Raw genomic sequence first — 22,478 nt, forward strand, 5'->3', positions numbered from 1 at the left:
TTCCGATTCCGGAATTAATTTCCGTTTCGAACAAATATTTAATATTTCCGTTTTCGGAATTATTTTCCGATTCCGGCAATATTTCCGATTCTGACAATATTTCCGTTTCCGGCAATATTTCCGATTCTGGTAATATTTCCATTTCCAATAATATTTTCCGATACGTACCATGTTTCCGTTTCCGGCAACATCTACGACTTGGATAATATTCATATTTCCGATACGATCCATATTTCCGTTTCCGGCAATATCATCGTTTCCGGAGTATTCATTTCTTGCCTGTGACGATCTTAGCTCCCACTGAAACCAAGATCCGTCGGTTCCGAATATTCATAGATGGAGTATTTAATGCCATTAAATACTTGATCCGTTTACGTACTATTTGTGTGACCCTACGGGTTCAGTCAAGAGTAAGCTGTGGATTAATATCATTAATTCCACTTGAACTGAAGCGGCCTCTAGCTAGGCATTCAGCTCACTTGATCTCACTGAATTATTAACTTGTTAATTAATACTGAACCGCATTTATTAGACTTAACATAGAATGCATACTTGGACCAAGGGCATTATTTCCTTCAGTCTCCCACTTGTCCTTAGGGACAAGTGTGCATTTCCTAATTCCTTTGTCGCTCGATGCTTGCTCTTGAACATAAGGTAAGAGTTGTCATCCTTATTATGTCCAGAGGTGTTCCTCGGTTTCAGAGTTCAACTGATCAAATAAACAGATAATCATAGCCTATGATTCATCCGAGCACGGCCATGCATTTCACAGTTTCTAGCTCTCCGAGTGGCCTTGTACAACTTTTAAGCATCTCATCCCGATTTATGGGAGGACAATCCCAATCTTGCGATCTTGAGATTAGACTTCGTTTGATAGGTGATTACCTGAGCGTTGCCTTTATAGCCTCCTTTTACGGTGCGACGGTTGGTCAACGTCAAAGCAACCAGTTCTCAAACAAGTAATCTCAAATCACTCAGGTATTGAGGATTTAGTGTCTAATAATTTAATGAAATTTACTTATGACAGACTTTCATCTCTTACAGTAAAGTTTCATAGGTCTTGTCCGATACTAGTCTTCCCAAAGTAAGTATCTATGCAAATGATTATGACATTGCCATGTCCACATAGTTCAAGAAACAGAACTACTAGTCATCTTGCATTCTAATCGTCTAACGTTTTCTATGCGTCCAATTTTATAGAAAACTCCGACTAGGGACCATTTTCAACCTTTGACATTCAAGTTCACTTGATAGACATTTCTTAGTCACAGGACTGGTCCTGACAGTCTATCTTGAATATATCGTCAAGTTGAAGGGACTCATCATTTAATAAACCACAAATTAAATGGAAAAATGAATTCCTTTCATTTATTGTGAATGATTAACCAATAATGTTTTACAAAGATTTAAACTCTAAAACTTTAAAACATTAAACAGAGACATCAAAGCCATTCTCCAATATGCTTGATTCCCATAGCTGCAGTGTGCGAGTTGTGCTTCGCTTGCGGCAGAGGTTTAGTTAATGGATCTGATATGTTGTCATCAGTTCCAATTTTGCTTATCTCGACTTCTTTTCTTTCAACGAACTCTCGTAGAAGGTGAAATCTACGAAGTACATGCTTGACTCTCTGGTGGTGTCTAGGCTCTTTTGCCTGTGCAATAGCTCCGTTATTATCACAATACAGGGCTATTGGTCCTTTAATGGAGGGGACTACACCAAGTTCTCCTATGAACTTCCTTAGCCATATAGCTTCCTTTGCTGCTTCATGTGCAGCAATGTACTCCGCTTCAGTTGTAGAATCCGCAATGGTGCTTTGCTTAGCACTTTTCCAGCTTACTGCTCCTCCGTTGAGGCAGAAGACAAACCCAGACTGTGATCTGAAATCATCTTTGTCGGTTTGGAAACTTGCGTCCGTATAGCCTTTAACAATTAATTCATCATCTCCACCATAGACCAGAAAGTCATCTTTGTGCCTTTTCAGGTACTTCAGAATGTTCTTGGCAGCAGTCCAATGCGCCTCTCCTGGGTCTGACTGGTATCTGCTCGTAGCACTGAGTGCGTACGCAACATCCGGGCGTGTACATATCATAGCATACATTATTGAACCAATCAATGATGCATATGGAATCCCATTCATTCGTCTACGCTCATCAAGTGTTTTTGGGCACTGAGTCTTGCTTAGAGTCATTCCATGAGACATGGGTAGGTAGCCTCGCTTGGAGTCCGCCATCTTGAACCTATCAAGCACCTTATTGATATAAGTGCTTTGACTAAGTCCAATCATCTTTTTAGATCTATCTCTGTAAATCTTGATGCCCAATATGTACTGTGCTTCCCCTAGATCCTTCATCGAAAAACATTTCCCAAGCCAAATCTTGACAGAGTTCAACATAGGAATGTCATTTCCGATAAGCAATATGTCGTCGACATATAATACTAGGAAAGCAATTTTGCTCCCACTGACCTTCTTGTATACACAAGATTCGTCCGCGTTCTTGATGAAACCAAAGTCACTGACTGCTTCATCAAAACGTATATTCCAGCTCCTGGATGCCTGCTTCAATCCGTAGATTGACTTCTTTAGCTTGCATACCTTTTTAGCATTCTTTGGATCCTCAAAACCTTCAGGCTGTGTCATAAACACAGTTTCTGTTAAAACGCCGTTTAAGAAAGCAGTTTTGACATCCATCTGCCATATTTCGTAATCGTAATATGCAGCGATTGCTAACATTATTCGAATAGACTTTAGCATTGCAACTGGTGAAAAGGTTTCATCGTAATCCACACCGTGGACTTGCCTGTAACCTTTCGCAACCAATCTAGCTTTGAAAACTTCAAGTTTCCCATCCTTGTCCTTTTTCAGTTTGAAAACCCATTTGCTTCCAATGGCTTGGTAGCCATCTGGCAAATCGACCAAATCCCATACTTGGTTTTCAGACATGGAGTCTAATTCAGATTGCATGGCTTCTTGCCATTGCTTGGAGCTAGGGCTCGTCATAGCTTGCTTGTAAGTCGCAGGTTCATCACTTTCAAGTAATAGAACGTCATAGCTCTCGTTCGTCAAAATACCTAAGTACCTTTCCGGTTGAGATCTATATCTTTGCGATCTACGCGGGGTAACATTTCTAGATTGACCATGATTCTCACCAGATTCTTCTAAAGGTCTCTGAGTTTCATCCTGAATGTCATCTTGAGCATTCTCTAGAGTTTGTTGTTCGACTCGAATTTCTTCGAGGTCTACTTTTCTCCCACTTGTCATTTTGGAAATGTGATCTTTCTCCAAAAAGACACCATCTCGAGCAACAAACACTTTGTTCTCAGATGTATTGTAGAAGTAATACCCCTTTGTTTCCTTTGGATAGCCCACAAGGATACATTTGTCAGATTTTGGATGAAGTTTGTCTGAAATTAATCGTTTGACGTATACTTCACATCCCCAAATCTTAAGAAAAGACACATTTGGAGGCTTTCCAAACCATAATTCGTATGGAGTCTTTTCGACAGCTTTAGACGGAGCTCTATTTATAGTGAGTGCATCTGAATTTAGTGCATGTCCCCAAAATTCTAATGGAAGTTCGGCCTGACCCATCATTGACCTGACCATGTCTAGCAAGGTTCTGTTCCTCCGTTCTGACACACCGTTCCATTGTGGTGTTCCAGGAGGAGTCAATTCTGATAGAATTCCACATTCTTTCAGATGGTCATCAAATTCATGGCTCAGATATTCACCGCCTCTATCAGACCGCAGTGCCTTGTTCTTCTTGCCTAATTGATTCTCTACTTCACTCTGAAATTCCTTGAATTTGTCAAAGGATTCAGACTTATGCTTCATTAGGTAGACATAACCATACCTACTGAAGTCATCAGTGAAAGTGATAAAGTAGCTGAAACCACCTCTAGCATTTGTACTCATTGGTCCACATACATCTGTATGGATTAAACCCAATAGTTCATTTGCTCTTTCTCCAACTTTAGAGAAAAGTTGCTTTGTCATTTTGCCAAGTAAACATGATTCGCATTTACCATAATCCTCTAAGTCAAATGGTTCTAGAATTCCTTCCCTTTGAAGTCTTTCTAAGCGTTTCAAGTTTATATGGCCTAATCGACAATGCCACAGATAGGTGAGATCTGAATCATCCTTTTTGGCCTTTTTGGTATTTATGTTATATACTTGTTTGTCGTGATCTAATAAATAGAGTCCATTGACTAATCTAGCAGATCCATAAAACATCTCTTTAAAATAAAACGAACAACTATTGTCTTTTATTATAAAGGAAAATCCCTTAGCATCTAAGCAAGAAACTGAAATGATGTTTTTAGTAAGACTTGGAACATGGAAACATTCTTCCAGTTCCAAAACTAGCCCGGAGGGCAACGACAAATAGTATGTTCCTACAGCTAATGCAGCAATCCGTGCTCCATTTCCCACTCGTAGGTCGACTTCACCCTTGCTTAACTTTCTACTTCTTCTTAGTCCCTGTGGATTGGAACATAAGTGTGAGCCACAACCTGTATCTAATACCCAAGAAGTTGAATTAGCAAGTATACAGTCTATAACGAAAATACCTGAAGATGGAACGACTGTTCCGTTCTTCTGATCTTCCTTTAGCTTCAAGCAATCTCTCTTCCAATGCCCCTTCTTCTTGCAGTAGAAGCATTCGGATTCAAAAGTGGGTTGACTGACCTTCCTCTTTGCAGATTTGGCGCCAGTTTGCTTAGTTGGGCTGGCTTTGTTGCCACCTTTCTTAGCATTCCTCTTCTTTCCAGATTTCTTGAACTTGCCCCCACGCACCATAAGCACATCCTGCTTATCACTTTTGAGCGTCTTTTCAGCGGTCTTCAGCATACCGTGAAGCTCAGTGAGCGTTTTGTCCAGACTATTCATACTGTAGTTCAGTTTGAACTGATCATACCCGCTATGAAGAGAATGGAGGATGGTGTCTATAGCCATTTCCTGAGAAAATTGCTGATCCAGCCGACTCATATTCTCAATGAGTCCAATCATTTTGAGAACATGTGGACTTACGGGCTCGCCTTTCTTAAGCTTGGTCTCAAGAATTTGCCTATGAGTCTCGAATCTTTCGACTCGAGCCAGATCTTGGAACATGTTCTTCAACTTACTGATGATTGTGAAAGCATCTGAGTTGATGAACGTTTTCTGCAGATCCGCACTCATGGTGGCGAGCATTAGACATTTCACATCCTTGTTGGCATCAATCCAACGATTGAGGGCTGCCTGAGTGATCCCGTCGCCTGGAGCTTCGGGCATCGCCTCATCTAGGACATACTCCTTTTCTTCCTGCATAAGAACTATTTGCAAGTTCCTTTGCCAGTCAAGGAAGTTTTTCCCGTTCAACTTCTCCTTTTCGAGAATTGATCGAATGTTGAATGAATTGTTGTTTGCCATATTAAAAACTACAATTGAAAAGAATAAACAAATAAATAACCATTCACAGTTTCTCTTAATAAACTTAAATTCTAGCATACATGCATAATTCAATGTTTATTAAGCATTTTATTCAAGTTTATGTGTTCCGGCAGGTGTGAATAAAATGATTCCAAGATCCTAAAATCATTGAAGAACTAAGCACAGTTTGTCGACTTAATCCTAGAACATCTTAGGTAAGCAAAAGCCTTTTGCTAATAGTCTAGAAACTATTCTTGGTTGATAGGTACGTCTAAGAACTTATTAGGTAAACCTATCGAATTTGCCACGACATAAAAGGACTCCTTACTTATATCGTTGAGTTTCACCAAAACTAACATGTACTCACAATTATTTGTGTACCTTGCCCCTTTAGGACCAATAAGTAACACCTCGCTGAGCGAAAACTATTACTAGATTGATGTAAAGGATATCCAAGCAAGTGTATATTTTGGCATGGCACCTTTTAACTCAATTTTTAAGTTTGGAACTTAAGGCTCTTACTATGTTGGTTAGATTTTAAGTGAACTAAAATCCTTAATCATGCAACATAATCAAGCTTTTGATCTCATGCATTTTAAGACATATTTAAAGCAATAAATAACTTAAAACATGCATAAGATATTTGTGATCTAGTATGGCCCGACTTCATCTTGAAGCTTTGACTTCAAAGTCCGTCTTGAAAATCTCCGTGGGAGGCACCATTTTCTTCAAATAGGATAAGTTATAACTAATTACAACTATTTGATGGTACGCAGACCATATTTGAATTGAAAAATAACTTTGGTACTTTAGACCAATTACATTCAAATTAATGGTACGCAGACCATATTTTCTATCCTATTTGGGCCATACTAGTCACTTCATAACCTGCAAAACAGTACATATACAATATATACCATTCACCCATTCATTATCATGAATGGCCCACATAGCTGGTTAGTTAAACACATTATGCATCACGTAAACATTTGCAGCAATTAATCAAGGGCACCAATAATCTACCAATTATTCAGTCCTTATTAATTCTAATCGAGTTGTTTTAACCTTAAGGATTTGTAGACCTAATCAAGAGTTTATGACTAAAAAGTGCTCCCACTCAAACCAATAAATTCATATGCTTTACTAATTTTAAACATAAAATTGTATTTCTAGTCTAACCGGAAACATACAAATTTAATTAAAATTTAAAGCTCATATAAATTTATAATTGAATCCAAAATTTAATTTAATTTCAGTCGCATTTAAATTAATTCATGATTTTAATTTTAGTAAAATAATTAGAATAAATTCCATTTATTATAATTATAATATTCAAAATTAAAATCCAAGAAATTAATTCAAATTATTAATTTTAAAATTAATTAAAATTACGTGAACTGAAATTTTCAAATTAAACATTCAAAACGATCTAATCGAAACGCAAACACCCTACGCGTTGCACGCCCATGGGCTGTACGCACACAGCCATTGCTGGCCATGTGCGCGCAGCCCATGCGCTCGTTGCATAGCTGCTGCTGTCCCATACGCAAGCCTCCGCACAGCGCCCCATCGCACGCGAGCTATCGCTCGCAGTGCGCGCGCGAGATCGCTCGCTGGGCGCGCTGGTTCGCTCGCTGGCGCGCGAGATCGCTCGCTGGTGCGCGCGAGCCATCGCTCGCTGGCGCGCGAGATCGCTCGCTGGTGCGCGCGAGCCATCGCTCGCTGGCGCGCGAGCCATCGCTCGCTGGCGCGCGAGATCGCTCGCTGCGCGCGCGCGAGCCATCGCTCGCTGGTGCGCGACATCGCTCGCTGGGCGGGCGACGTCGCGCGCTGTGCGCGCGAGTGATGCTGTGCGCAGCGCTCGTGGCACGCGAGCTTGCGCTCGCTGCGCACGAGGCTGCGCGCTGTTGTGCGAGGCAGCGCGCGCTGTGGCGCAGCTCGCTTGCTGCCCACACGCGACTGCCTTGGCTCGCCCCTCGCCCATGCCCATCCGTTCATTGCTCGTGGCACACGACACAAGGCAGGGCTGCTGCCTTGTGCTCGTGCACTACGCCCTTGCTCATTGCATTCGTGCCGCACGGGCGACGAGCTCCCTTGCTCGTCGTCGCATGCCCGCATTATACAACACCCCTTAAGGGTAACACGAAGCGTCCATTGCTTCGTGCGTGCAAGTTATTTGAACGAATCGCATAAAATTTTAAAATTTTATATTTAAAATTAATGACAAATTAATAAATATTATTAATTTCATAATTTTAGGGCGAAAAATCGAAAATTTATTATCCAATTGATTTCCGATTGATATGGATTCAAGTCTAGGTCATAAAAATTTAAAATTTATCGTAAATTTACAATTTTTATGGTGGTTTTTAATCATAGGTTTCTAATTAAATTACAATTAATTATGAAAATCAAATTAATTCTAAATTATTCTAATTTTCAACAAATTAATCATAATTACAAATTAGATTGCATAATTAACAAGACTAGGCATTCAAACTTGTTAAACATATGCAGTAGGTCAATCAAAAATTCAAGATTTATCAACAGGAATCGCAAATATTTAATTTAACATCTTAAATTTACGAAATTTTGCATTCGAAAAACTAAAACCTTCGAAAAGTCATAGTTAGGCTTCGAATTTGAGAATTCTGGGTTCGGCAGAAAAATAATATTTTTGTCAAAATTTTAGAATGCCTTTTACATGCGGAATTGACACAAAAATCACTCAATTCGGATGAGTAACGAAGAAACTGCCGAAAAACTGCGTACGTATAATTAAATAAACGCAATTTGCAATTAATTAACAATTACGAAAATTAATCACCCCTTTTAATTCTTGCAAATTTGTAATATTTAACCATGTTCATGCAATTTAGATTATGAAAATAATAAGGGGCTCGTGATACCACTGTTAGGTTATGATGCATATGACATTTACATAGATCATGCGGAAACAACCATTAACCCAGGAAACATATTATTTACACATAATCATATAGCATAATTAGATGCATACTCTTTGTTGCGTGCCTTCCCTAGCTGCGCCCGAACCGAACAAGAACAAGTCTTTTAGGACTCCAAGTGTCGTCCCTCCGTAGAAAGTCCACAGCACGTCCGGATCCGCCTTAAGATTGACCAACTAGAATCGCCCTTAAGGTACTCAGAAAATTCGGCACTTTTGGGGCAAGATGGGTGTTTGAATTTTCTCTCAAAAACCTCACTTTTGAATACTTTTAAACTTATGTATAAATTATGACCCCTAGGCCTTTATTTATAGAGTTATGGAAAAGGAATCGTAATCCTAGTAGGATGCGAATTAATTGGAATTAGAATTCTACATGAATTCTACTTAATCAATTTATCCAATAGGAATAGACATTTAATCATACACTGACTCTTGCAGATTCAGGAATCTCGCATGAGCTCAAACTCACACACACACGGCAGCCACAAGGGCTGCCCACGCATGCGAGCAGCAGCCCACGCAGCGCGGCCCACGCATGCGCGGCCTTGTGCGCGCTGGGCTGTGGCGTGCGTGCTTGCTGGGCGATGGCCTGGCTTCGTGCTGGGCCTTCGTCCGGCAGGCCTCGTCCGATGCTAATTCGTACGATACGCTTCCGATTAAATTTCCATTTCCGGAATCTATTTCCGATACGAACAATATTTAATATTTCCGATTCCGGAATTAATTTCCGTTTCGAACAAATATTTAATATTTCCGTTTTCGGAATTATTTTCCGATTCCGGCAATATTTCCGATTCTGACAATATTTCCGTTTCCGGCAATATTTCCGATTCTGGTAATATTTCCATTTCCAATAATATTTTCCGATACGTACCATGTTTCCGTTTCCGGCAACATCTACGACTTGGATAATATTCATATTTCCGATACGATCCATATTTCCGTTTCCGGCAATATCATCGTTTCCGGAGTATTCATTTCTTGCCTGTGACGATCTTAGCTCCCACTGAAACCAAGATCCGTCGGTTCCGAATATTCATAGATGGAGTATTTAATGCCATTAAATACTTGATCCGTTTACGTACTATTTGTGTGACCCTACGGGTTCAGTCAAGAGTAAGCTGTGGATTAATATCATTAATTCCACTTGAACTGAAGCGGCCTCTAGCTAGGCATTCAGCTCACTTGATCTCACTGAATTATTAACTTGTTAATTAATACTGAACCGCATTTATTAGACTTAACATAGAATGCATACTTGGACCAAGGGCATTATTTCCTTCATGTTTGACACAACATTCAGAACAAACAAGTACAACTTAGTTTGTGCACCATTTGTAGGTGTCAACAGCGATTAGAGTAATGTGATGTTCGCTTGTGCTTTTATTGCTGAAGAGAAGACAAGCACTTTTGTGTAGCCATTGGAAGCGTTTCAGGAGTCTATAGGAGGAAAAAAACCTATAACTATCTTTACTGATCAAGATCAGGCAATGGCAAATGCTATTGAACAAGTAAGCGTATCTTAACTAATTGCTTTTCATATTTAACTAATTGCTTAAAATTGTTAACTATTTTCTTTTGTTCTTTAAATAATCACTTAAAAGGTTTAACTAAATTGATAACCATTCTTCATAAATGTCTTCTGACTTCACTAAATAGTTTAAACTCTTAACTAATTGGTTTGAATACTTAACCAATAATATTATGCGAATATTTTTGCAGGTGTTTCCTAATACTAGACTAGCTGGTATATTGCTTTTTATATTTAACTAATTGCTTAAAATTGTTAACTATTTGTTTTTGTTCTTTAACTAATCACTTAAAAGGTTTAACTAAATTGATAATCATTCTTCAGAAATGTCTTCACTAAATAGGTTAAACTCTTAACTAATTGGTTTGAATACTTAACTAATAATATTATGCGAATATATTTGCAGGTGTTTCCTAATATTAGACATAGATTATGTTTATGGCACCTACAAAAAAATGTTGTGTTAAGATTTGGAGACTTAAAAGCTGACACAACATTCAAAGACACCTTCAAAAAGTTCTTATATGGTTGTTTTAATGAACAAGAATTTGAAACAACTTGGTTTGACATGATTCATAAGTATAACCTTCAAGATCATGATTGGTTTACAAATTTTTATACCATAAAAGAAAAATGGTGTACAACCTTGAACAAGGATTTTTTTCAGCTGCTATATTGTCTTCACAAATGTTAGTTTATGAACTGAACTAATTGTTTTAAAAACATAACTATTTCATTACTTTTTTTAACTAAAATGATTATATGTTGAACTAGTTCATTTACTATGGTTAGTTAACTAATTGCTTTAAAAACATGACTCTTTCATTTCATTTCTTAACTAAATTGATTATATGTTGAACTAGTTCATTTACTATGGTCAGTTAACTAATTGCTATAAAAACATGACTATTTTATTTCATTTCTTAACTAAATTGATTATATGTTGTACTAGTTCATTTACTACGGTCTGTTAACTAATTGAATTTAAACGATAACTAATTGGTATTTAAACGTAACTAATTCGGTATAGTCTTTAACTAATTGAATATTACACATGAGTGAGAGCACAACCCATGCAATTCTTCCAAATCCACTACCCTAACAGAATTCTTCCACATCTTTGGAGCACAATAGATCGTTGGAGGTATCAAGAAGATCAAAATGAATATGATTGTGGAAATGCTTTGCCTAAATCTGATTTTCCAATGGTGGGATTGATTAAACACGCGGCAAGTGTTTACACACTTACATTGTTTAGAGATTTTGAAAAGAAATTCAAGTATGCAATGGGTTGCATCTCAAATATTACTACGTCAATGGAAATTTCTTTGGTTATAAAGTACAACATGAATCTTGGCTAGAGCATACTGTTAGGTTATGATACATATGACAATTCATAAATCATGCGGAAACAACCATTAAGCCAGGAATACATATTATTTACACATAATCATATAGCATAGTTTAGATGCATACTCTTTGTTGCGTGCCTTCCCTAGCTGCGCCCGAACCGAACAAGAACAAGTCTTTAGGACTCCAAGTGTCGTCCCTCCGTAGATAGTCCACAGCACGTCCGGATCCGCCTTAAGATTGACCAACTAGAATCGCCCTTAAGGTACTAGAATTTTCGGCACTCTTAGGTAAGAAATATGACTGAATTTTTTTTCTCTCAAAACTCACTTTGAATACTTGAATTTTTTCCCTGAAAATATGTGACCCTAGGCACGTATTTATAGAGTTATGGAAAGGGAATTGGAATCCTAGTAGGATACGAATTAATTAAACTTAGAATCCTACAAGAACTCTAATTAATTAATTTATCCTTTTAGGAATAGGAATTTAATCATATACTAATTCTAATAGTTTTAGGAATCATGCATGAACACAAACTCACACACACACGGCAGCCACGAGGGCCGCCCATGCGTGTGCGTGCGAGCAGCAGCCCACGCCACGAGGCCCAAGCAGCCGTGGCCTTGGCGCGCGCTGGGCCTGCCTTGCGGTGGGCCTGGGCGCTGCCTTGGCTGGGCTTGTGGCGCGCGTTTGGCTTGCTGGGCGATGGCCCGACTTCGTGCTGGGCCTTCGTCCGGCAGGCCTCGTCCGATGCTAATTCGTACGATACGCTTCCGATTAAATTCCCGGTTCCGGAATTCATTTCCGATACGAACAATATTTAATATTTCCGATTCCGGAATCAATTTCCGTTTCGAACAAATATTTAATATTTCCGTTTCCGGAATTATTTTCCGATTCCGATAATATTTCCGATTCTGGCAATATTTCCGTTTCCGGCAATATTTTCGATTCTGGCAATATTTCCATTTCCGATAATATTTTCCGATACGTACCATGTTTCCGTTTCCGGTAACATCTACGACTTGGATAATATTTATATTTCCGATACGATCCATATTTCCGTTTCCGGCAATATCATCGTTTCCGGAGTATTCATTTCTTGCCTGTGACGATCTCAGCTCCCACTGAAACCAAGATCCGTCGATTCCGAATATCCATAGATGGAGTATCTAATGCCATTAAATACTTGATCCGTTTACGTACTATTTGTGTGACCCTACGGGTTCAGTCAAGAGTAAGCTGTGGATTAATATCATTAATTCCACTTGAACTGAAGCGGCCTCCAGCTAGGCATTCAGCTCACTTGATCTCACTGAATTATTAACTTGTTAATTAATACTGAACCGCATTTATTAGACTTAACATAGAATGCATACTTGGACCAAGGGCATTATTTCCTTCAGTCTCCCACTTGTCCTTAGGGACAAGTGTGCATTTCCTAATTCCTTTGTCGCTCGATGCTTGCTCTTGAACATAAGGTAAGAGTTGTCATCCTTATTATGTCCAGAGGTGTTCCTCGGTTTCAGAGTTCAACTGATCAAATAAACAGATAATCATAGCCTATGATTCATCCGAGCACGGCCATGCATTTCACAGTTTCTAGCTCTCCGAGTGGCCTTGTACAACTTTTAAGCATCTCATCCCGATTTATGGGAGGACAATCCCAATCTTGCGATCTTGAGATTAGACTTCGTTTGATAGGTGATTACCTGAGCGTTGCCTTTATAGCCTCTTTTTACGGTGCGACGGTTGGTCAACGTCAAAGCAACCAGTTCTCAAACAAGTAATCTCAAATCACTCAGGTATTGAGGATTTAGTGTCTAATAATTTAATGAAATTTACTTATGACAGATTTTCATCTCTTACAGTAAAGTTTCATAGGTCTTGTCCGATACTAGTCTTCCCAAAGTAAGTATCTATGCAAATGATTATGACATTGCCATGTCCACATAGTTCAAGAAACAGAACTACTAGTCATCTTGCTTTCTAATCGTCTAACGTTTTCTATGCGTCCAATTTTATAGAAAACTCCGACTAGGGACCATTTTCAACCTTTGACATTCAAGTTCACTTGATAGACATTTCTTAGTCACAGGACTGGTCCTGACAGTCTATCTTGAATATATCGTCAAATTGAAGGGACTCATCATTTAATAAACCACAAATTAAATGGAAAAATGAATTCTTTTCATTTATTGTGAATGATTAACCAATAATGTTTTACAAAGATTTAAACTCTAAAACTTTAAAACATTAAATAGAGACATCAAAGCCATTCTCCAATATGCTTGATTCCCATAGCTGCAGTGTGCGAGTTGTGCTTCGCCTGCGGCAGAGGTTTAGTCAATGGATCTGATATGTTGTCATCAGTTCCAATTTTGCTTATCTCGACTTCTTGTCTTTCAACGAACTCTCGTAGAAGGTGAAATCTACGAAGTACATGCTTGACTCTCTGGTGGTGTCTAGGCTCTTTTGCCTGTGCAATAGCTCCGTTATTGTCACAATACAGGGCTATTGGTCCTTTAATGGAGGGGACTACACCAAGTTCACCTATGAACTTCCTTAGCCATATAGCTTCCTTTGCTGCTTCATGTGCAGCAATGTACTCCGCTTCAGTTGTAGAATCCGCAATGGTGCTTTGCTTAGCACTTTTCCAGCTTACTGCTCCTCCGTTGAGGCAGAAGACAAACCCAGACTGTGATCTGAAATCATCTTTGTCGGTTTGGAAACTTGCGTCCGTATAGCCTTTAACAATTAATTCATCATCTCCACCATAGACCAGGAAGTCATCTTTGTGCCTTTTCAGGTACTTCAGAATGTTCTTGGCAGCAGTCCAATGCGCCTCTCCTGGGTCTGACTGGTATCTGCTCGTAGCACTGAGTGCGTACGCAACATCCGGGCGTGTACATATCATAGCATACATTATTGAACCAATCAATGATGCATATGGAATCCCATTCATTCGTCTACGCTCATCAAGTGTTTTTGGGCACTGAGTCTTGCTTAGAGTCATTCCATGAGACATGGGTAGGTAGCCTCGCTTGGAGTCCGCCATCTTGAACCTATCAAGCACCTTATTGATATAAGTGCTTTGACTAAGTCCAATCATCCTTTTAGATCTATCTCTGTAAATCTTGATGCCCAATATGTACTGTGCTTCTCCTAGATCCTTCATCGAAAAACATTTCCCAAGCCAAATCTTGACAGAGTTCAACATAGGAATGTCATTTCCGATAAGCAATATGTCGTCGACATATAATACTAGGAAAGCAATTTTGCTCCCACTGACCTTCTTGTATACACAAGATTCGTCTGCGTTCTTGATGAAACCAAAGTCCTTGACTGCTTCATCAAAACGTATATTCCAGCTCCTGGATGCCTGCTTCAATCCGTAGATTGACTTCTTTAGCTTGCATACCTTTTTAGCATTCTTTGGATCCTCAAAACCTTCAGGCTGTGTCATAAACACAGTTTCTGTTAAAACGCCGTTTAAGAAAGCAGTTTTGACATCCATCTGCCATATTTCGTAATCGTAATATGCAGCGATTGCTAACATTATCCGAATAGACTTTAGCATTGCAACTGGTGAAAAGGTTTCATCGTAGTCCACACCGTGGACTTGCCTGTAACCTTTTGCAACCAATCTAGCTTTGAAAACTTTAAGTTTCCCATCCTTGTCCTTTTTCAGTTTGAAAACCCATTTGCTTCCAATGGCTTGGTAGCCATCTGGCAAATCGACCAAATCCCATACTTGGTTTTCAGACATGGAGTCCAATTCAGATTGCATGGCTTCTTGCCATTGCTTGGAGCTAGGGCTCGTCATAGCTTGTTTGTAAGTCGCAGGTTCATCACTTTCAAGTAATAGAACGTCATAGCTCTCGTTCGTCAAAATACCTAAGTACCTTTCCGGTTGAGATCTATATCTTTGCGATCTACGCGGGGTAACATTTCTAGATTGACCATGATTCTCACCAAATTCTTCTAAAGATCTCTGAGTTTCATCCTGAATGTCATCTTGAGCATTCTCTAGAGTTTGTTGTTCGACTCGAATTTCTTCGAGGTCTATTTTTCTCCCACTTGTCATTTTGGAAATGTGATCTTTCTCCAAAAAGACACCATCTCGAGCAACAAACACTTTGTTCTCAGATGTATTGTAGAAGTAATACCCCTTTGTTTCCTTTGGATAGCCCACAAGGATACATTTGTCAGATTTTGGATGAAGTTTGTCTGAAATTAATCGTTTGACGTATACTTCACATCCCCAAATCTTAAGAAAAGACACATTTGGAGGCTTTCCAAACCATAATTCGTATGGAGTCTTTTCGACAGCTTTAGACGGAGCTCTATTTATAGTGAGTGCAGCTGTATTTAGTGCATGTCCCCAAAATTCTAATGGAAGTTCGGCCTGACCCATCATTGACCTGACCATGTCTAGCAAGGTTCTGTTCCTCCGTTCCGACACACCGTTCCATTGTGGTGTTCCACGAGGAGTCAATTCTGATAGAATTCCACATTCTTTCAGATGGTCATTAAATTCATAGCTCAGATATTCACCGCCTCTATCAGACCGCAGTGCTTTAATCTTCTTGCCTAATTGATTCTCTACTTCACTCTGAAATTCCTTGAATTTGTCAAAGGATTCAGACTTATGCTTCATTAGGTAGACATAACCATACCTACTGAAGTCATCAGTGAAAGTGATAAAGTAGCTGAAACCACCTCTAGCATTTGTACTCATTGGTCCACATACATCTGTATGGATTAAACCCAATAGTTCATTTGCTCTTTCTCCAACTTTAGAGAAAGGTTGCTTTGTCATTTTGCCAAGTAAACATGATTCGCATTTACCATAATCCTCTAAGTCAAATGGTTCTAGAATTCCTTCCTTTTGAAGTCTTTCTAAGCGTTTCAAGTTTATATGGCCTAATCGACAATGCCACAGATAGGTGAGATCTGAATCATCCTTTTTGGCCTTTTTGGTATTTATGTTATAAACTTGTTTGTCGTGATCTAATAAATAAAGTCCATTGACTAATCTAGCAGATCCATAAAACATCTCTTTAAAATAAAACGAACAACTATTGTCTTTTATTAAAAAGGAAAATCCCTTAGCATCTAAGCAAGAAACTGAAATGATGTTTTTAGTAAGACTTGGAACATGGAAACAATCTTCCAGTTCCAAAACTAGCCCGGAGGGCAACGACAAATAGTAAGTTCCTACAGCTAATGCATCAATCCGTGCTCCATTTCCCACTCGTAGGTCGACTTCACCCTTGCTTAACTTTCTACTTCTTCTTAGTCCCTGTGGATTGGAACATAAGTGTGAGCCACAACCTGTATCTAATACCCAAGAAGTTGAATTAGAAGTATACAGTCTATAACGAAAATACCTGAAGATGGAACGACTGTTCCGTTCTTCTGATCTTCCTTTAGCTTCAAGCAATCTCTCTTCCAATGCCCCTTCTTCTTGCAGTAGAAGCATTCGGATTCAGAAGTGGGTTGACTGACCTTCCTCTTTACAGATTTGGCGCTAGTTTGCTTAGTTGGGCTGGCCTTGTTGCCACCTTTCTTAGCATTCCTCTTCTTTCCAGATTTCTTGAACTTGCCCCCACGCACCATAAGCACATCATATCCTGCTTATCACTTTTGAGCGTCTTTTCAGCGGTCTTCAGCATACCGTGAAGCTCAGTGAGCGTTTTGTCCAGACTATTCATACTGTAGTTCAGTTTGAACTGATCATACCCGCTATGAAGAGAATGGAGGATGGTGTCTATAGCCATTTCCTGAGAAAATTGCTGATCCAGCCGACTCATATTCTCAATGAGTCCAATCATTTTGAGAACATGTGGACTTACGGGCTCGCCTTTCTTAAGCTTGGTCTCAAGAATTTGCCTATGAGTCTCGAATCTTTCGACTCGAGCCAGATCTTGGAACATGTTCTTCAACTCACTGATGATTGTGAAAGCATCTGAGTTGATGAACGTTTTCTGCAGATCCGCACTCATGGTGGCGAGCATTAGACATTTCACATCCTTGTTGGCATCAATCCAACGATTGAGGGCTGCCTGAGTGACCCCGTCGCCTGCGGCTTCGGGCATCGCCTCATCTAGGACATACTCCTTTTCTTCCTGCATAAGAACTATTTGCAAGTTCCTTTGCCAGTCAAGGAAGTTTTTCCCGTTCAACTTCTCCTTTTCGAGAATTGATCGAATGTTGAATGAATTGTTGTTTGCCATATTAAAAACTACAATTGAAAAGAATAAACAAATAAATAACCATTCACAGTTTCTCTTAATAAACTTAAATTCTAGCATACATGCATAATTCAATGTTTATTAAGCATTTTATTCAAGTTATGTGTTCCGGCAGGTGTGAATAAAATGATTCCAAGATCCTAAAATCATTGAAGAACTAAGCACAGTTTGTCGACTTAATCCTAGAACATCTTAGGTAAGCAAAAGCCTTTTGCTAATAGTCTAGAAACTATTCTTGGTTGATAGGTACGTCTAAGAACTTATTAGGTAAACCTATCGATTTTGCCACGACATAAAAGGACTCCTTACTTATATCGTTGAGTTTCACCAAAACTAACATGTACTCACAATTATTTGTGTACCTTGCCCCTTTAGGACCAATAAGTAATACCTCGCTGAGCGAAAACTATTACTAGATTGATGTAAAGGATATCCAAGCAAGTGTATATTTTGGCATGGCACCTTTTAACTCAATTTTTAAGTTTGGAACTTAAGGCTCTTACTATGTTGGTTAGATTTTAAGTGAACTAAAATCCTTAATCATGCAACATAATCAAGCTTTTGATCTCATGCATTTTAAGACATATTTAAAAGCAATAAATAACTTAAAACATGCATAAGATAAATGTGATCTAGTATGGCCCGACTTCATCTTGAAGCTTTGACTTCAAAGTCCGTCTTGAAAATCTCCGTGGGAGGCACCATTTTCTTCAAATAGGATAAGCTATAACTAATTACAACTATTTGATGGTACGCAGACCATATTTGAATTGAAAAATAACTTTGGTACTTTAGACCAATTACATTCAAATTAATGGTACGCAGACCATATTTTCTATCCTATTTGGGCCATACTAGTCACTTCATAACCTGCAAAACAGTACATATATAATATATACCATTCACCCATTCATTATCATGAATGGCCCACATAGCTGGTTAGTAAAACACATTATGCATCACGTAAACATTTGCAGCAATTAATCAAGGGCACCAATAATCTACCAATTATTCAGTCCTTATTAATTCTAATCAAGTTGTTTTAACCTTAAGGATTCGTAGACCTAATCAAGAGTTTTATGACTAAAAGGCCTCCCACTTAAACCAATAAATTCATATGCTTTACTAATTTTAAACATAAAAATGTATTTCAAGTCTAACCGGAAACATACAAATTTAATTAAAATTTAAAGCTCATATAAATTTATAATTGAATCCAAAAAGTTTAATTTAATTTCAGTCGTATTTAAATTAATTCATGATTTAAATTTTAGTAAAATAATTAGAATAAATAAAATTTATTATAATTACAATATTCAAAATTAAAATCCAAGAAAATAATTTAAATTATTAATTTTAAAATTAATTAAAATTACGTAAACTGAAAAATTTCAAATTAAACATTCAAAACGATCTAATCGCAACGCAAACACCCTACGCATCGCACTCCCATGGGCCGCACGCACACAGCCATCGCTGGCCATGTGCGCGCAGCCCATGCGCTCGTCGCATAGCTGCTGCATCTTCCATCGCAAGCCATCGCACGCTATGGTGCTCGCTGCGCGCGCGCCAGCGCTCGACGCACGCGAGCCATCGCTCGCTGTGCGCGCTCGCCAGCGCTCGCTGCGCGCGAGCCATCGCTCGCTATGCGCGCGAGCCATCGCTCGCTATGCGCGCGAGCCATCGCTCGCTGTGCGCGCGAGCCATCGCTCGCTGTGCGCGCGAGCAATTGCGCGCGATCAATCGCTGGGCGCAGCGCTCGTGGCACGCGAGCTTGCGCTCGCTGCGCGCGAGGCTGCGCGCGCTTGCGCGAGGCATTGCGCGTCGTGGCGCAGCTCGGTTGCTGCCCACACGCGACTGCCTTGGCTTGCCTTTCGCCCATGCCCATTTGTTCATAGCTCGTGGTGAAGGAAATAAATGCCCTTGGTCCAAGTATGCATTCTGTGTTAAGTCTAATAAATGCGGTTCAGTATTAATTAACAAGTTAATAATTCAGTGAGATCAAGTGAGCTGAATGCCTAGCTAGAGGCCGCTTCAGTTCAAGTGGAATTAATGATATTAATCCACAGCTTACTCTTGACTGAACCCGTAGGGTCACACAAATAGTACGTAAACGGATCAAGTATTTAATGGCATTAAATACTCCATCTATGAATATTCGGAACCGACGGATCTTGGTTTCAGTGGGAGCTAAGATCGTCACAGGCAAGAAATGAATACTCCGGAAACGATGATATTGCCGGAAACGGAAATATGGATCGTATCGGAAATATGAATATTATCCAAGTCGTAGATGTTACCGGAAACGGAAACATGGTACGTATCGGAAAATATTATTGGAAATGGAAATATTACCAGAATCGGAAATATTGCCGGAAACGGAAATATTGTCAGAATCGGAAATATTACCGGAATCGGAAAATAATTCCGGAAACGGAAATATTAAATATTTGTTCGAAACGGAAATTAATTCCGGAATCGGAAATATTAAATATTGTTCGTATCGGAAATAGATTCCGGAAATGGAAATTTAATCGGAAGCGTATCGTACGAATTAGCATCGGACGAGGCCTGCCGGACGAAGGCCCAGCACGAAGCCAGGCCATCGCCCAGCAAGCACGCACGCCACAGCCCAGCGCGCACAAGGCCGCGCATGCGTGGGCCGCGCTGCGTGGGCTGCTGCTCGCATGCATGGGCAGCCCTTGTGGCTGCCGTGTGTGTGTGAGTTTCAGCTCATGCGAGATTCCTGAATCTGCAAGAGTCAGTGTATGATTAAATGTCTATTCCTATTGGATAAATTGATTAAGTAGAATTCATGTAGAATTCTAATTCCAATTAATTCGCATCCTACTAGGATTACGATTCCTTTTCCATAACTCTATAAATAAAGGCCTAGGGGTCATAATTTATACACAAGTTTTTAAGTATTCAAAAGTGAGTTTTTGAGAGAAAATCAAACACACATCTTGCTCAAAAGTGCCGAATTTTCTGAGTACCTTAAGGGCGATTCTAGTTGGTCAATCTTAAGGCGGATCCGGACGTGCTGTGGACTTTCTACGGAGGGACGACACTTGGAGTCCTAAAAGACTTGTTCTTGTTCGGTTCGGGCGCAGCTAGGGAAGGCACGCAACAAAGAGTATGCATCTAATTATGCTATATGATTATGTGTAAATAATATGTTTCCTGGGTTAATGGTTGTTTCCGCATGATCTATGTATTTGTCATATGTATCATAACCTAACAGTGGTATCACGAGCCCCTTATTATTTTCATAATCTAAATTGCATGAACATGGTTAAATATTACAAATTTGCAAGAATTAAAAGGGGTGATTAATTTTCGTAATTGTTAATTAATTGCAAATTGCGTTTATTTAATTATATGTACGCAGTTTTTCGGCAGTTTCTTCATTACTCATCCGAATTGAGTGATTTTTGTGTCAATTCCGCATGTAAAAGGCATTCTAAAATTTTGACAAAAATAGTATTTTTCTGCCGAACCCAGAATTCTCAAATTCGAAGCCTAACTATGACTTTTCGAAGGTTTTAGTTTTTCGGATGCAAAATTTCGTAAATTTAAGATGTTAAATTAAATATTTGCGATTCCTGTTGATAAATCTTGAATTTTTGATTGACCTACTGCATATGTTTAACAAGTTTGAATGCCTAGTCTTGTTAATTATGCAATCTAATTTGTAATTATGATTAATTTGTTGAAAATTAGAATAATTTAGAATTAATTTGATTTTCATAATTAATTGTAATTTAATTAGAAACCTATGATTAAAAACCACCATAAAAATTGTAAATTTACGATAAATTTTAAATTTTTATGACCTAGACTTGAATCCATATCAATCGGAAATCAATTGGATAATAAATTTTCGATTTTTCGCCCTAAAATTATGAAATTAATATTATTTATTAATTTGTCATTAATTTTAAATATAAATTTTAAATTTTTATGCGATTCGTTCAAATAACTTGCACGCACGAAGCAATGGACGCTTCATGTTACCCTTAAGGGGTGTTGTATAATGCGGGCATGCGACGACGAGCAAGGGAGCTCGTCGCCCGTGCGGCACGAATGCAATGAGCAAGGGCGTAGTGCACGAGCACAAGGCAGCAGCCCTGCCTTGTGACGTGTGCCACGAGCATTGAACGGATGGGCATGGGCGAGGGGCGAGCCAAGGCAGTCGCGTGTGGGCAGCAAGCGAGCTGCGCCACAGCGCGCGCTGCCTCGCATAACAGCGCGCAGCCTCGTGCGCAGCGAGCGCAAGCTCGCGTGCCACGAGCGCTGCGCACAGCATCTCTCGCGCGCCAGCGAGCGATTGCTCGCGCGCACCAGCGAGCGATCTCGCGCGCCAGCGAGCGATGGCTCGCGCGCACCAGCGCGCGATCTCGCGCGCCAGCGAGCGATGGCTCGCGCGCACCAGCGAGCGATGCAGCGCCCCAGCGAGCGATGGCTCGCACGCACCAGCGAGCGATCTCGCGCACCAGCGAGCGCGGTAACGCGCGCGCGCTGCGAGCAATAGCTCGCGTGCGGTGGGCACTGTGCGGAGGCTTGCGTATGGGACAGCAGCAGCTATGCAACGAGCGCATGGGCTGCGCGCACATGGCCAGCAATGGCTGTGTGCGTACGGCCCATGGGCGTGCAACGCATAGGGTGTTTGCGTTTCGATTAGATCGTTTTGAATGTTTAATTTGAAAATTTCAGTTCAAGTAATTTTAATTAATTTTTAAAATTAATAATTTAAATTAATTTCTTGGATTTTAATTTTGAATATTATAATTATAATAAATGGAATTTATTCTAATTATTTTACTAAAATTAAAATCATGAATTAATTTAAATGCGACTGAAATTAAATTAAATCTTGGATTCAATTATAAATTTATATGAGCTTTAAATTTTAATTAAATTTGTATGTTTCCGGTTAGACTAGAAATACAATTTTATGT

The sequence above is a fragment of the Spinacia oleracea genome, chromosome 3 (assembly GCF_020520425.1).
Source record: "Spinacia oleracea cultivar Varoflay chromosome 3, BTI_SOV_V1, whole genome shotgun sequence".
Taxonomy (NCBI): Eukaryota; Viridiplantae; Streptophyta; class Magnoliopsida; order Caryophyllales; family Amaranthaceae; genus Spinacia; species Spinacia oleracea.